We start from the raw sequence: 14,939 nt of genomic DNA, 5'->3' as shown, positions 1-14,939 counted from the left end.
GGGTGTGTACTGGCCCCCCCCCATAGTTTTCAGCGCTTGTATGGATTGGAGGATGTTGGAGAGATCAAGCTGCTGTGCATCGTTTGGGAATGCCAAGATCTCTGACCTTGATTTTGCAGATGATGCAGTCATCTTTGCGGAGGCTCTAGATATACTTTTGGGGGCTCTCGAGGTGCTAATTGAGTTGTCAGAACCGCTGGGACTATGGGTTTCCTGGATCAAAACTAAGATCCAGGCTTTCAATGACATATTGGATGCTGCTCTCTTGACCGTATCTATTTGTGGCGAGGATGTTGAGGTCATAGAGAGATTTACTTATCTTGGCAGTGATATTCATGTCTCTGCTGGCTGCGAGCCAGAGGGCAATAGATGTCTGGGTCGGGCCTGGGGAGTCATGGAGTTACTGGATCAAGGGGTGTGGTACTGCCGGTACCTGCGCGGGAGGACAAAATCTGAGTGTTCAGGTCCTTGGTGCTTCCAATCTTGCTCTATGGAAGTGAGACTTGGTCTCTGACCACGGATATGAGAGGGCAACTAAATTCCTTTGGTACCAGGTCTTTTTGGAGAATCCTTGGCTATCGCTGGTCGAACGAGTGGTTGCTGAGAGAGACTCAAATGAGATTTGTTACCTGCATCGTCCATGGGCATCAGCTGTGGCTGTATGGACATGTGGCTCGTTTTCCTGACGCTGATCCTGCTCACCAGATTCTCTCAGCGAGGGAGTCTCGTGAGTGGAGGAGGCCAATAGGCCGACCACGTGCCTCATGGTTGCAGCAGGTTGATCAGTTAAGCACTTTAATTAAATATTTGCACTCATTTCAATTTTTCTTTGCTTCTGTCATTACCAAGTCAGAAACGGCATCCATTTTCCAAAACAGCTGAAACTTCTATATCTACCTATCACTAATGTGGGGATTCCTCTCAGAGAGAGAGAGAGAGAGAGAGAGAGAGAGAGAGAGAGAGAGAGAGAGAGAGAGAGAGAGAGAGAGAGAGAGAGAGAGAGAGAGAGAGAGAGAGAGAGAGAGAGAGAGAGAGAGAGAGAGACAGAGATACAGACAGAGACAAAGAGAGAGAGAGAGGAGTGGGTGGGCGAGGGGTGCTTCCACTTCAACTTCACACCATTCCACTCTAAAATCAATCACTATAAATTTAGATCCATGCTCACACAGTCATATGCACCACACTTCTCAACATCCATTCCCCCATTCATCCCTCATTCCTTTTGGGAGAGAAGAAGGGAGGAGGAGGAAATCATCCCAACCTAAAAGTCATCCAATTAAAATGCAATTCCAACCATCTTCAACTTGAGCTTTTATAACCAATTCAGTTCCTCTGTTGTTTACCAGTGAACACGTAGCTGTGCCACAATATTTGTTGATAGTGTGTACGGTAATAAATGAAGCTATTTAGATACATCTCCAGCAGGCCAGCAATATCCTCTGGCATTAATTGGCTGTCCTGACAAACTATTTTCTAGTCAGAAACTTTCAACCGATCAAGTGTGACACACCGTCAGTTCGACTGGGACATTAGTGAAGAGTGAAACCACATCAAAAGATACCATAGTCTCATCTTCCTGGATTCTCACCTTTCTTATCCTTTCGACAAATTCACCACTATTCTTGACTGTCTTGTCAGTTTTGCCTACTAGCCTGCTGCTGATGCATGCTGAGAGGCCAGACAGTCAGTATGATGCGAGGGTTGAGAAGAGACACAATGGGTCTCACATGGACATTCTCTTTGTGGATCTTGGGAAGACCATATCTTCGAGGTGCTGAACCATTGTTGCTGTCAAGCCAGGAAGATGAGGAATGTAACATAGAAATAAGACCCAGGACCTGCACGTTCTGTTACATATCCAACAAACGCAAGTCAGGAAATTTGACTAATCTTTCTCACATCACAGACACACGATGGCTGACACTTGTTAATAGGTATGGTGGGACTTTTGACATCCACTATGTAATTGAAAATATGACAGTTGCCTCTCCTTTTCTATATGCACACTCTCTGATGCAGCGACTTCTGCTATCACTGCACCAGAACATTATTTTATTTATTTTTTTTGATGGATTGACCAGGTCTGATATCAAACGAAGAATAGCTCAATGATGAGTACACTCCTCTAAAATTGACCCGATCTTCCCATATTTACATTTGCATCTTGAGAATGCCTTTTGGACCAGAATTCAATTTTCAATTCGGACCCCGAGTCAGAGTGGCTTGATGGTGGATTGTGTAAATCCTTGCGAATGGATAAATCGCAATGCTGATCAGCAGAATTATTTGCTTCCTGTGACAATGGGGTGGCATAAAAAAAAAATTATGTAGTGTCTTTCACAAGAGTCTTTCATATATCTGCCCTGTCTTCCCATTGGGAAAGGAAATGGCAAACGATGCCGTGTAGCCTCAGCCGATAGACATTGCAAAAGGCATCACCGATGCTGTAGAAAAAGACATCGGTTTTAATAATGCGTACAAGTACTTCTGGCTTCTGGCTTAATTATCTGTGAAGCATTTTCAAGCAATCATACTATCATGCTGTGTAAATCTCTACTACTAATTTATAACCAAGTAGCAAATCATGCCGCTACTTGTCTGAGAATTCGTAATTTGCTTTGTTGTCTTGCAGTTTCTGCGTCGTGAGCAATGACACGTCATGTCCAGAAAGCAAAAGTACGGCTTCAGAAGCCTCAGCTAGCCCTCGCACTTGTGAGATAAGCCTTGTTGAAGGAGCATCATCGTTTACGTTGCAGTTTCATCACATTACGCTAACGAAACCTTCTTGAGCACTCGTGATATCCAAGATTGTGCGCTGACAAGGCCCTTGCTGTTGGCCTTTAACAAGGGCCATAACAGTTTTTCTTTTGTCAACTGATATCTGCAAAGTAAAATGAAAATGCACCAACGGACGGGAAAATGCTGGAACAGCTTTCTTCTTGTAATTGCGGCGCAGATATTTGAGTTAAGAACGAAATTTGATGAGTCTATGCACTGTAAAACATTGACCTCATTAACAGAGCAGAGAAGACACTCGATAGCTTCACTTCGTTATTGATTAAATTGTGTGAATAAGACATGTTCAGAGAGCACACAGATTTGACTCGAGAAAAATCAACTAGTGGGTGAAGAGGGCGGGATAGTGGCATATGAGGTTAAACCAGGTAGAAATATATTTCGTGAACAGGTAAACCTGAAAGGCATATACTCAAGGTTAGAGTGAAAAAAAACCTGAATTGTGCTTCAGATAAAGTTACCGTTGTAAATAAGTTAAAAAAAAAAATCAATTCATGCATCCTTATGTCAGAATCTTCTTGAAGAAGATGAAGCCATGACATTTCTGGCTTTTCTTTTTTTCTTTTGCCGAAGCACAAATCACCCACAAATACAGACAGATACATGAGACAACAACAGTTGGTGTTGGTGTTGGCGCAGAGCCTGGTGTTGGCGCAGTGGTTAGGGCAGCAGCTTGGGATCCAAAAGGTCCCGAGTTCAAGCCCCGTTGGGCCATTGAATGAATACACCAGGGGGTTGACTCAGCCTGTCATCCTTCTGAGGTTGGCGAAATGAGTACCAGTGTACTGGGCCGGTGCATACCCCGGTTAAAATAGGTGTACCATATCCCTGTGTCGTGAGGCGACCAGGGTTGCGTCAGGAAGGGCATCCGGCATAAAACATATGCCAAATCACTATGCGGATCATACGGATGATCCGCTGTGGCGACCCCTAACGGGAGCAGCCGAAAGAAGAAGAAGAAGAAGAAGACATGAGACAACAACAGTCTTCACTTTACACAAAAACACAGCTGCTGATATTGGGGGAAGTGACGTCACTTTCCAGAGTACTCTGGGTTCCAGCACAGCTGTCCTTATGACGTCGTTTTTCTCTCCACACTCATTGGGGCAATCAAGGAGGAATTTCCTCCTCCCCATGAATGCCCACCTGCATAGTTTTTTTTTTCCTTCCTCTATCCTTGAAATGCTGAGCATTAAGCAAGGAAGCAGCATGATCCATTTTTAATGTCTTTGGTATGATTCTACTGGGGTTCGAACTGCCAACTCTCAGATTCAGAGGACACTGTAACCCAGGGCTGGGCTATAAATTTTGCGGTCAGACCACATAAGAATTTTGGTATGTCGTCGTGGGCCGGCAGGCCGCATATCAGTTTTGTCAGAAAAATGACCTCACCATATAAATAATTTTCGTGGGCAGGCCACAGAAGAATTTCTGTACATCGTCATTGGCCACATTCCCATTTTGTAATAAAATGACGTCACTATCGAAATAATTTTCACGGGCGGGCCACATAAGAATTTCGTCATGTCGTCATCGGCCACATCCCTGCATTGTAATAAAATGACCTCACCATCTAAATAATTTTCGAATTAATGATGGCTGAACTGTTCATGCCATTAAGGTTTAATGCATTGACATTTTCACATGATGATCACAGTGGTGAGTTTGTGTTTGCCATATTATCCAAATGTCTGTTTCAGTAAAAATTAAAAAAAAAATTACTTGTGCAACGTAGTCTTTATATATGTGTCTATCACAAACAGTGTGTGCGTGGGGTCCTTGAAGCTCCCAGTGATGAGACTGGGGATTTCGTTCTCTGCTCTGTGAACTGGCTTTATTACAGACCAAGACGGATAACAATACGACAAAATGAAGAAATGAAATAAAAGCTTCACCTGATCCCTCTCATGAACACAACAAACTAAAATAAAAAAACACACAACAATAAACTAAATTCAATGCCCCCATCGAAAAAAAACAAACTAAATAAAAAAAAAATCATCCTTTTCACAAACTTTTGCACTTTTTTTCATTCGAGCAACTATCTCAAGCGATTGCCGAGCTTTCTCTTCGTCAGACTTGTTCTTGTGTTTGGCTGCATGTTTGTGCTCAAAATGTCTGTTCAAGTTGTATTCTTTGAATACAGTAACACTTTCTTTCCAAACTCGGCACACAGCTTTCCCTGCTTCATCCATCAAGAAGTATTTTGAAGTCCAGTCCTTGTTAAACACTCAGCATTCAGCGTCTACTTTTCTCTTCTTCGATATAAAACATGTTTGCATCCCTCCGCTGAAGTGTGACAAATGCAAATTCCTGAAAAACCAAAAACTATATCGCTAATTTTTGTGCGGCTCCCATGGTAAACCAATGTTTGTGAAAACTAACAACAAAATCATAACAACCAATCATATGCCTGTACCCTGCATGCAGACATTGCATCGTTTCCCTCTTGCACTACATTTGCCAATAAAGTAAATTTAAAGTTCTCCAAGTGTTATTGCTTTGACTGTGTTTCAATAACCATTTTGATCAAAACGCAACGATTTGGTGTTTACCTGTGACGTACATGTCACAGGTCTGAAGGGCGGCCACAATGTCTTGTCACCTCTCGTAAAAAGATGTCTGAGGTCATCTGCCATTTGATTCGACATCAGCTAAGATCACCTTCATCAATCATCCTTGCTGTTCATACATTTTGTGAGTAAAAAATCACCTTCACTTCACTGCAAAGCTCAGTGTTGGAATCTTTGTTTTGAATTTCTGCTTAAAATGAGTGAAATGAAACATTTTGAAAAATTCAAAAAATTCCCACTCACCGTAATGCGTATCATGAAGTGATTTTAACTTTCTTTTCATAAGTTGATTTGTAATCCTGGATACCACCTGATGGGACTAAATAAAACACATTTACATCGAGGATTGCCGTCTTCCCAACCACCCTAAACCCCCTCCCCCAGATATGTTACCTTGGCAGAAACCATACTTGGGCAACATGCAAAATTTGGTTGGACTTGGTTCTGTTGTTTCTACCTTCACCCCAGAGGTGAAGGAGGTTATGTTTTTACCGCTTTCTGTTTGCTTATTACTTGCAAAATCGAAGATTTTTCAAGAATACGAGTATTGGTCAGTCAACTTTATTATTCTGTCTATTTGTCTGTTTGCCGTCTAGAGGTTACAATTTTAAACTGATCTTTACGAAACTTCACCACGTGGTAGAGTTTGTCATAAGGATGAAGCCCATTGTTTTTGAGGTCAAAAGGTCAACAACTTAGGTGGTATTTCGAAAATCCTCAATTTTCATATGATTGACTTGAAATTTGAAGAGGATATATATTTCAGGTCACTGAATTCAACAAGCCAATTATTTTTCAGATAAACATGTACCAAAAGGTCAACATCGGCTCAAGGTCAACAACTAAGGTGATATCTCTAAATTCCTCAATTTTCATCCGATTGACTTTAAATTTGAAGAGGAGATGCATATTTGGTCATTGAATTCAACCACCAATTATTTTTGAGGTCCCCATCGACCAAAAGGTCAACAACTAAGTTGGTGTTTCTAAAATCCTCAATTTTAATCCCATTGACTTGAAATTTGAAGAGGAGATGCATATTTGGTCATTGAATTCAACCACCAATTATTTTTGAGGTCAAATTTGTTTTTTGGATTTCGCATGATTCCATCTTCTTGTTTGTTTGTTTGTTTGCTTGTTGGGTCGCCGAAATAGGTGACCCTTATTGTCAGTAATTCTGTCTGTTTGTTTGGATGTTTGTTCGTTTGTCATCAGCATAATTGGTAGTAACCGTGGGCGGATTTTAACCAAACTCGGGTGGTAGGTACATCTTATGACCTAGTGCTTTTGGAAATTGTGGTGGTTGCTAGGGATGCTTTGGTTCCCTAGCAACAACCGAAAAGCCTTCAAAATCGGTACCGTTCACGCGAAATCAATTCCGAAAGCCATTATCCCACATAGGGTTATGAAATTTGGCACGAATGATCTACAGGTGATGCTCTATCAAATGTATTCCGGTTTTTGTGATATATGGAATACTTTACCCGCAGCGCCCCCTACAATTAGGGTATGCGCGAAAATTGAAGGCCCCCTAGCAACCAGGTGAGTTCATCAATATGAATGAAACTTTGCAGGTTCATGGTACTCAATGAGTACTACAACTTTGCCTCAGGACATATTGACCGATTTAACTTACGTCAGGGGTCAAGGGTCAATTAGTGCAAAAATGGATAATATGCGAGAGCTGGAGGTGCCTTCGCGCCAAATACTCCTCCTCGGGTTATGGTCGGATGGTCATGAAAATTCACACTAATCGTCTGGAATACATTGTGCACAAACGATCGAGTCGGATTTTTGATTTAGATCTTTGGTCACCCACAGCGCCCCCTCGAACTTTGGGGATTTCCGATTTCAAACCGCATTTTCGGTACTTTTCATTCAAATGGATACCGAGTCGTTATCAGTAGATGGAACTGGATAAGATTTGATATGCATAATCTTAAGGTGATTCCCTATCCGCGATATGGCATCCATTTTGCTCTATATCTTATAGTTTCCAAATGGCAACCCTCTCAACTTGGGTGTCCGAGGCCATTGAGCATTCCTGCTGAAACTTCAAAGTACACTAGCTCCAAGACGATTGAACCGAATCGAATGAAACTTCACATGCTTATAGACCATAACGAGTACTACAACTTTGCTCATTTGCATAATGACCTATCTCGATTAGTTCAGGGGTCAAAGGTCAATAAGTGCTTTTTTGGTCAAAATGTCTATTCAAGTCCCCCTACCGGCAAAACGGTTCAAACGATCCAAACAAATTTTTGCACGTGAATACTCCCCGATGAGTAGTACAAATTTGCTCATTTGCATAATGACCTATCTCCACTAGGTCAGTGGTCAAAGTTCAATAAGTGCATTTTTACATGATCATACAAACACCGTTTCTTGACATCTACGATTGTCGCAATACTAATAGTCCTGCTCGGCGACCCATCGCCGCCTACCAGCTCGTTACTTACGAAATCTAAAGATTTCATAAGTATATTGATGACTTCCATCCTCTGTTTGTGTGTGTGTTTGTGTGTTTGTTTGTAGGCACGATAACTCGAGAACGGAAGAAGCTACCGATGTCAAATTGCACCAGGTGATTTAGGAGGGTGATGGCTGGCGCTGATTAGATTTTGGTCAAAATCTGTCAAAGGTCAAGGTCACAGTGAGGTCAAACATTCGATTTTTGATGGTTTGGTACAGAATCATCGTAGAAACTTCTGGTTTGCGTCGCTACCTTCTCTCGAGACAGCTTTTATTAGACAAGGTCAGAGGTCAAGTTGACGATTTCGTAAGTACCAGTCTATGACTGCTTGTTTGTTTGTTTGTTTGTTTGCTTTTGGGCAGGATATCTCAAAAAGTTGTGGACGTATCCTGATGAAATTTTGTGTACAGGTTGGGTGTGTTACAAGGATGAATTGATTACATTTTTTGGTGAAGATCCGGATCCAGATCTGGCTACTAGAATTTTTAAAGTGATTCTTCCATAATAAGAGATCGGGCCAAAAATTATATATAGCACGACATCTCAAATAGTGGTGGACGGATTCGGACGAAATTTGATGGACATGTTGGGTGTGTTACAAGGATTAATTGTTTCGATTTTGGTGAAGATCTGAATCGGGATCCAGATATGAGAATTATTTCATTTTTTAAGTGATTCTTCACCATTGAGAGATCGGGCCAAAACGACATATGACTGTATATCACGATATTTTAAAAATGTAATGGGCCCGATATGTTCTCATGGATCATGTATTGCATGGTAGAGGTATGGGCTCAACCGAGTACCCTTCTAGTTTTAGTTTTTGAAGCACAAATAAACAAACAAACAGGAATTGAGCTTTGTATATTAGATTGGCAAAATGGTGGAACCCTAACCCTTCACTTCCCAACAGAGGCTTCATCGATACCCTTTTCTGGAGTCCCTATATACGAGGAGTAGTGACATGGCATTTTGTATCCATCAATATCTCATCGAATGAGCACACAATAGCTCATCAATTTTTTTTTGTTAAATGACAGGATGCTGTGCCATTGGATGCCCCAATCAACAGAAAGTTATTCGTCTGAGATATAAACCAATTTGAGTTCGTTTCTGTGCCTGGTAAGTTGTAGTCCCAGATGTGTACATTTATGTGCGACGCTGTAATCTATATCATATTGCAATTGGCAGTTGGGTATAACTCATAAACACACATAAGTCATCATGGAAACATCTCTTTCAAACAAGCACGAATTCAAAGAAACATCGCACAAAGACCATTGACCTGACTTCTGGTCAAACCAGTGCATCCGTAACAGTCAAAATTGAAATAAAAACAAAAGCAGCATTCTGATCATGAGGGCAAGTGGGACACCCTTCCACACCAATGAGGAAGCCCTCGACGACTGGAAAGAACATTTTGAGCAGGCTCTTAACTTCCCCCCTTCTACACACTTCCCAGAATTTGATGAAGAGGCACCAATAGCTGGTAACGACATTACTGTGTGCATTGTTCCTCCATCCCTGTCTGGAGGTCCATCGTGTAGTGAGGAATCTCAAAAATGGCTGCGCAGCAAGATGTGACATCACCACAGAACTGCAGAAATGTGCTGAGACTCCAATTTGTGAGATATTACACTGCCTTTTCATAAATGTCTGGAATTCTGGACATGTTCCAGCAGTGGAAAAATTGCATAATAATAGCGATCTACAAAAGCAAAGACCCCTGCTTTAACTGCAGTAGCTATTGCCTGATCACGTTGCTCTCAGTTCCTGAGAAGGTATTTGCTCATGTTCTTTTAAGCCATATTCATCCCCTCCTGCTACAACATAGACACCCCCAGCAATCTGATTTTACCCCAAACAGGTCGACAACAGATTCCACACCTGCCTCATCCACATTCTTGCAGAACTTTATCGGGAATTTCAATGCCCATTAATATGGCATATAATCGACATCAAGGCCGTATTTGACTTGGTTGACCAGACATCCCTATGGAAGGTGTTCAAAACCAATGGAGTTCTGTTATCATTTCTTAATCTGATCTGGAACTTCCACGAATATACAATAACTTGCGTTAGAGTGGACACTGACATCACCACCTTTCCCAATGCCTTCTGGAGTTAGTCAGGGCTGTGTCATTGCTCACTCGCTCTTCTGCTGCGCCATGGACTGGAATAATGTCAAGGTGTGCAGATCAGCTTAGAATCAATGTCGGTCGAGAAGTCATCACCGATCTACTTTATGCAGATGATTCTGCCCTACATGTGAGAGACCCTGTCCACTGGCTGGCCGTGTTCAACCACTTTGAATCAGTTGCTAAAAACCTAGGCCTTAAGCCTTCATGGCAAAAAAAAACCAAGGTACAGAATGTTGCCATTGGTCCCTCCCCCTACCAGTACCTATTTACAGTGTAGTTGTGGAGTCAATGGACCACTTCACCTACCTGGGCTCGAACATTCATTCATCTGGTTATTGCAGCCCTGATGTGGGTAGAAAAAATCGGCATGGCTGGCTCTGTCATGAGGCAACTAGATGCTGTCTGGAAACAGCACCATTTTAGTTTACCATCAAAGATCCACATTTACAGAACATGTGTCCTACCTGTTCTCCTCTATGGCTGTGAGACCTGGATACTTTAGAAAAAGGACCAAGAACACCCTACAAGCTTTCCATATGCGATGTCAATGCCACATCCTTGGGTTTTGATGGTATGATCAAGTCTCAAACAGGACCATCTGTGAGATCACTAGACTTGGCCCAATCACACTCGATATTGCAAGGAGATACTATTCCCTGTTTGGACATGTCCGGTGCTTCAGTGAACATGTACCAGCCCATATCTCCCTGGAATTTGCCACAAATCTTTACTACAGTCTCCGACCTGATCAAACCTGGCGCCATCCCCGAAGATACCCAATAATCTCTTGGTTACGCCAGTGCGCCAATGAGTCTGGCTTTAGCCCACGCTAATGTTGGCAGAACGTGGAAGACCGACAGTTATGGGGGTCACTACGCCCCTAAGTTGGGCATGCATATTAGTAGTAGTAGTCGGAGTTGTTGTTGTTGTTGTTATAGTAGTAGTAGTAGTAGTAAACATATCAAAATAATTAATGACATATCAAGAACATCCTGACAAAATTGCTTACATGTCATTTGTGTGTATGTAACATAAGTTTTATTTATTTATTTATTTATTTTGTCATGCATTCATTTATGAGGTCAACGGGAAGTGGGACCATAGCGGAACGACGAGGCTGGGCTCATGAATGGTCCTGAGGTTTCTGTATGTGGAGCGCAATAAAAGATTGATGGTGCATTCAAACTGCTTTCCCTGCTTGATACTGTTGCGGATTTGGAAGGCTGTCGCACTCAACCATTCAGGTCCCCAGAGATCAGTTATCTCGATAAGTACGTGTTTTATAGATAGCTCCCGTCCCTTGTGTAATGGGTAAATAAATGTTAAATGCGCTGTGATTTATTTTAATAGTTAGGAGTTTGATTGAGATCCACCAGAGAAGAAGAACAACCCTCCTCGACAAAAAGTATGGTCAGAAAGGAACGACAACTCCCACCCCGATATTCTGAGAAGTAAACAGAAATGACGGTTGGGGCGGGTCCCTCAGAACGGTGTAAACAAGTATGGTGTTGATCAACTCCCACCCCAGGGGACTTTCCCCGCGCGCCGGGAAGGGGGTAGGGGAGCGCATCGGAGCGAATAAAAGACAGAGAAAGACAAAGAGAGGAGGAAGAGAGACCGAGCCGGACAAAAAGACAGAGCCAGACAAAGCCAGAGCCACCCAGGAGGAGAGAAGGGAGGGAAGAAGCGAAGTGAGCCGGCGGGCGCTCCTGTCGTCGTCGTCGTGGCCTTGGTGGTCACCACTGTGGTTGTCGTCTTGCTGGGCTCGTCGTGCTGGTCTTGCGGGCTCATCGAGCTGATCCGGAGACGTCGTCCTGTCCTGCCTTCGGCGTCAAGGACAGGTCCAAAGTAGACCCTGGCCTCGGCTCCACTATCCTCCGAGCTGAAGGCCGAATTAAAGGCAATAGCCAACATTTCTGTCTGCGTGTGTGTGTGTGTGTCTGTGTGTGGGCCCCGTCTAGTAAGTAACAAACTGTATAAGTGCTTTTGTGCTGTATATACTTGCATTGCTTTCGTCGGTATAAATCTGCTCTTATGTGCTTCCCTCATTCCTGTCTATTATAAAATAAATACCTCCATTGTTTGAATGTCAACCCGCTCGTTGCGTCACTTTCTCCATTGACCGCCAAGGTGCGCTCGGGATATTAACTGGATTTTAAAGCCGCTAAAAGTAAATCTGGTCCGATGGGATTTGGCGAATTAAAACCGCTCGGCATTCGCATACGGAACAAGCCGCTTAAGCGGCTCGTTTTTGTGCAGGTCCCGTCGAGGTATAAACTCCCGGTATTTCTGTCCGTGCGAATAATTAGGTACATCGATAATTCGGCGATCGACCCTGTAGTGCGTGGACAGAAGAATTGGCTGGTTTAAGATGTGTTAAGGCATCCGTGACTGGATTTCGGGGTTGGTCCGTAAAGTCACGACTGGATTGCGGCCTTCGGTGGACGTGCGACCGCGATTTAGCTGGAACGGTCATCCGCACGCCGAACGCAGCAGAAACCACAACAATACATTACATATTCAAAGTGGTGTAAATATTGCAATTGACATGGCTAATTTTGGGGGTTTTTTGTATACTTTGTCGAGGCTCATATCCAGTGCCTATAGAAAGTCTACACCCCTTTTAAAAACTTTCACCCTCCATTGCCCCAAAGCCTGGAATTAAACTGCTGCCGAACAGCCTGTAATTATACCGCATTAAATCAGCCTTTTCCCACCTTTATTTACACATCGCAACCACCAACCGCCAAGTGAAAAACAAATTCCACAAGTTTCAGAAAATTAATTTAAAATACAAAACTGGAATATCTTGGTTCGATGTGTCCACCCCCGAGTTAATATTTGGTGGAAACACCTTTGACAGCAATTAGTGCTGTGCGTCTCTTGGGATCGGTCTTTACCAACTTTGCTCACCTTTATTGGGCAATATTTTCCCATTCTTCTGCACAAAACTGTTCAAGCTCAGTCAAGTTGTGTGGGGAATGTTAATGGACAGCAATCTTCAAGTCATGGCACAGATTTTCGATTGGATTTAGGTCGAGGCTCTGACTGGGCCACTCAAGGACATTTATCTTTTTGTTCCATAGCCACTCCAGTGTTGCTTTGGCTGTGTGCTTCGGGTTTAGACATGTCTGGCGTTTTATCCCCATTAAAATGTCTTAGTGAGACATTCAATGGGAATAGAAAAGAATGTAGGATTACATGCGCAATTCACATGTATGTTTTCAGTGGAACATGACTTATGTCAAAAGAAATGATGAGAAGGAAAAAGAAAACCACTCCTTCACTTTTGGCTCATCTCCATTTTATTCCTTCTTTGTTCTTTCTCAATGTCTTCTCTCCTGTTCCGTTTGATTGCAAAAAACAACTTTCCCTCTCCATATCTTCTCAAGGAACTGGCAGGATGGCCTTGAAGTGCACATACTCATCTCTTAGCTGTTTCGTCTGCGTTTGAATCCTGACCCGGCTACAAACCTGTCATGCCGGTGTTTCACAGGTAGGGTGATTCATCAATGTGTGTGCTGTTCCTTTAATGAATGTTAAGCCGGGTGTCCTGTCTGATAGCATTAGTTGGTGGATATTAAAGATCCCACCGTGTCCTTCTTCAAGATTAGGCGAGCTATCACCGGCATCCTGGTCAAATTCCAAATCCCTGCCCTAACTAACTGCTGGAAATGCAATGGCAAACCACCCAGTATGACCCTTGTTAAGCAGCCAAGGACCTGTTTACAAGGCAAAACACACAATCAACAAATCATCCAATCTTCTCAAGCTATTCTTTTCTTTTTCACTCACAGTTGGTATCTTTTCTAATTATCTACTCTCATGATGGTCTGTGCGCATCTGGCATGGACGATGTGCCTCCATTTCTGTATTTCACTTTCCTTCTTCCACTTCTTTCAAATTTCTGCATTTTGACACTATCTTCGTGTTTCCTCTACTCACACGCTCGGTTCACCTCAAACTGGACACTCACCAGTGTGAACCTTAACGTGAGCATTACACTTCATTTTGTTGCATTTTCTGTGATATGTTTTAAGGTTAAATCAATCCTGTGTGCTTGTATATTATTATTATTATGCGGTGAAAGAACAAAAATAAAGTATTAATTAAGTAATACAATCTCCCTTTTGGGTGCAAAGGAAGAACTTGATTGGAAAACGGACACATATTACACTTCACGCACAATGGGTGCAGGTTCGGTGTGCTGCACTCGATGGAAACAAAATGGCTTCAAATCTCAACTTGTCACTACTTCGAGTATATAGGGGCTCTATCATTTTCCTTCCTCCTTTCCACCCTCCCTCCCCCTTTTCATGATCTAAATTTACACAACTACCCCAACCCTAACTCCAACTCCTTTTGCTCCATTGAATAGATATCGTAAGGACTTAATTTAGATATACCATATAATAGTTGTCACAAATTAGTTGAGAGTCTGATGGGTAGTGTATGGGTACAGTTAGAGGGTAATGTTAGTCTGTCTAATGCTTAATACAAAACATATTGGTTACAATATACGATCGTGTGATGTTTGCAGTGGTGAGTTACTGCATGTATTCTAAACTAAAGGTTTGGTGTAAAAGAGGAAGGTGGCTAAAACGTTGGAGTTAGCTTTTGACCTGGATAGAATAGTCACCGAGGTTCAAGGCTTTTCCAGTTACTTCCAGGTTTGGAATTGCCTGGAAGATGCAAGCTTCTTGGAGAAGGCAGAACCTTTGTGGAGATTCACTCTCGAGGGTATAAAGAGGAAGGAGAGAAGAAAGGAAGGGAAGGAGTGTCCTGAGTATCTGTGTGTGTGTGTGTGTGTGTGTGTGTGTGTGTGTGTGTGTGTGTGTGTGTGTGTGTGTGTGTGTGTGTGTGTGTGTGTGTGTGTGTGTGTGTGTGTGTGTGTGTGTGTGTGTGTGTGTGTGTGTGTGTGTGTGTGTGTGTGTGTGTGTGTGTGCGCTGTGT

General features: G+C 42.6%; 1 long non-coding RNA gene across 1 annotated transcript in view; it reads right to left on the bottom strand.

The window, feature by feature from the left end:
• Positions 1 to 14,939, bottom strand: part of LOC147032215 (uncharacterized) — a 182,685-nt gene that overhangs the window by 99,118 nt on the left and 68,628 nt on the right. The window lies entirely within an intron of this gene.

This window comes from Eptatretus burgeri, chromosome 2, assembly GCF_056783735.1.
Source record: "Eptatretus burgeri isolate ZD-2024b chromosome 2, Ebu_testis_v1, whole genome shotgun sequence".
NCBI lineage: Eukaryota > Metazoa > Chordata > Myxini > Myxiniformes > Myxinidae > Eptatretus > Eptatretus burgeri.
Note: the sequence above shows the minus strand (reverse complement) of the source record. Positions and strands in the feature narration are given on the sequence as shown.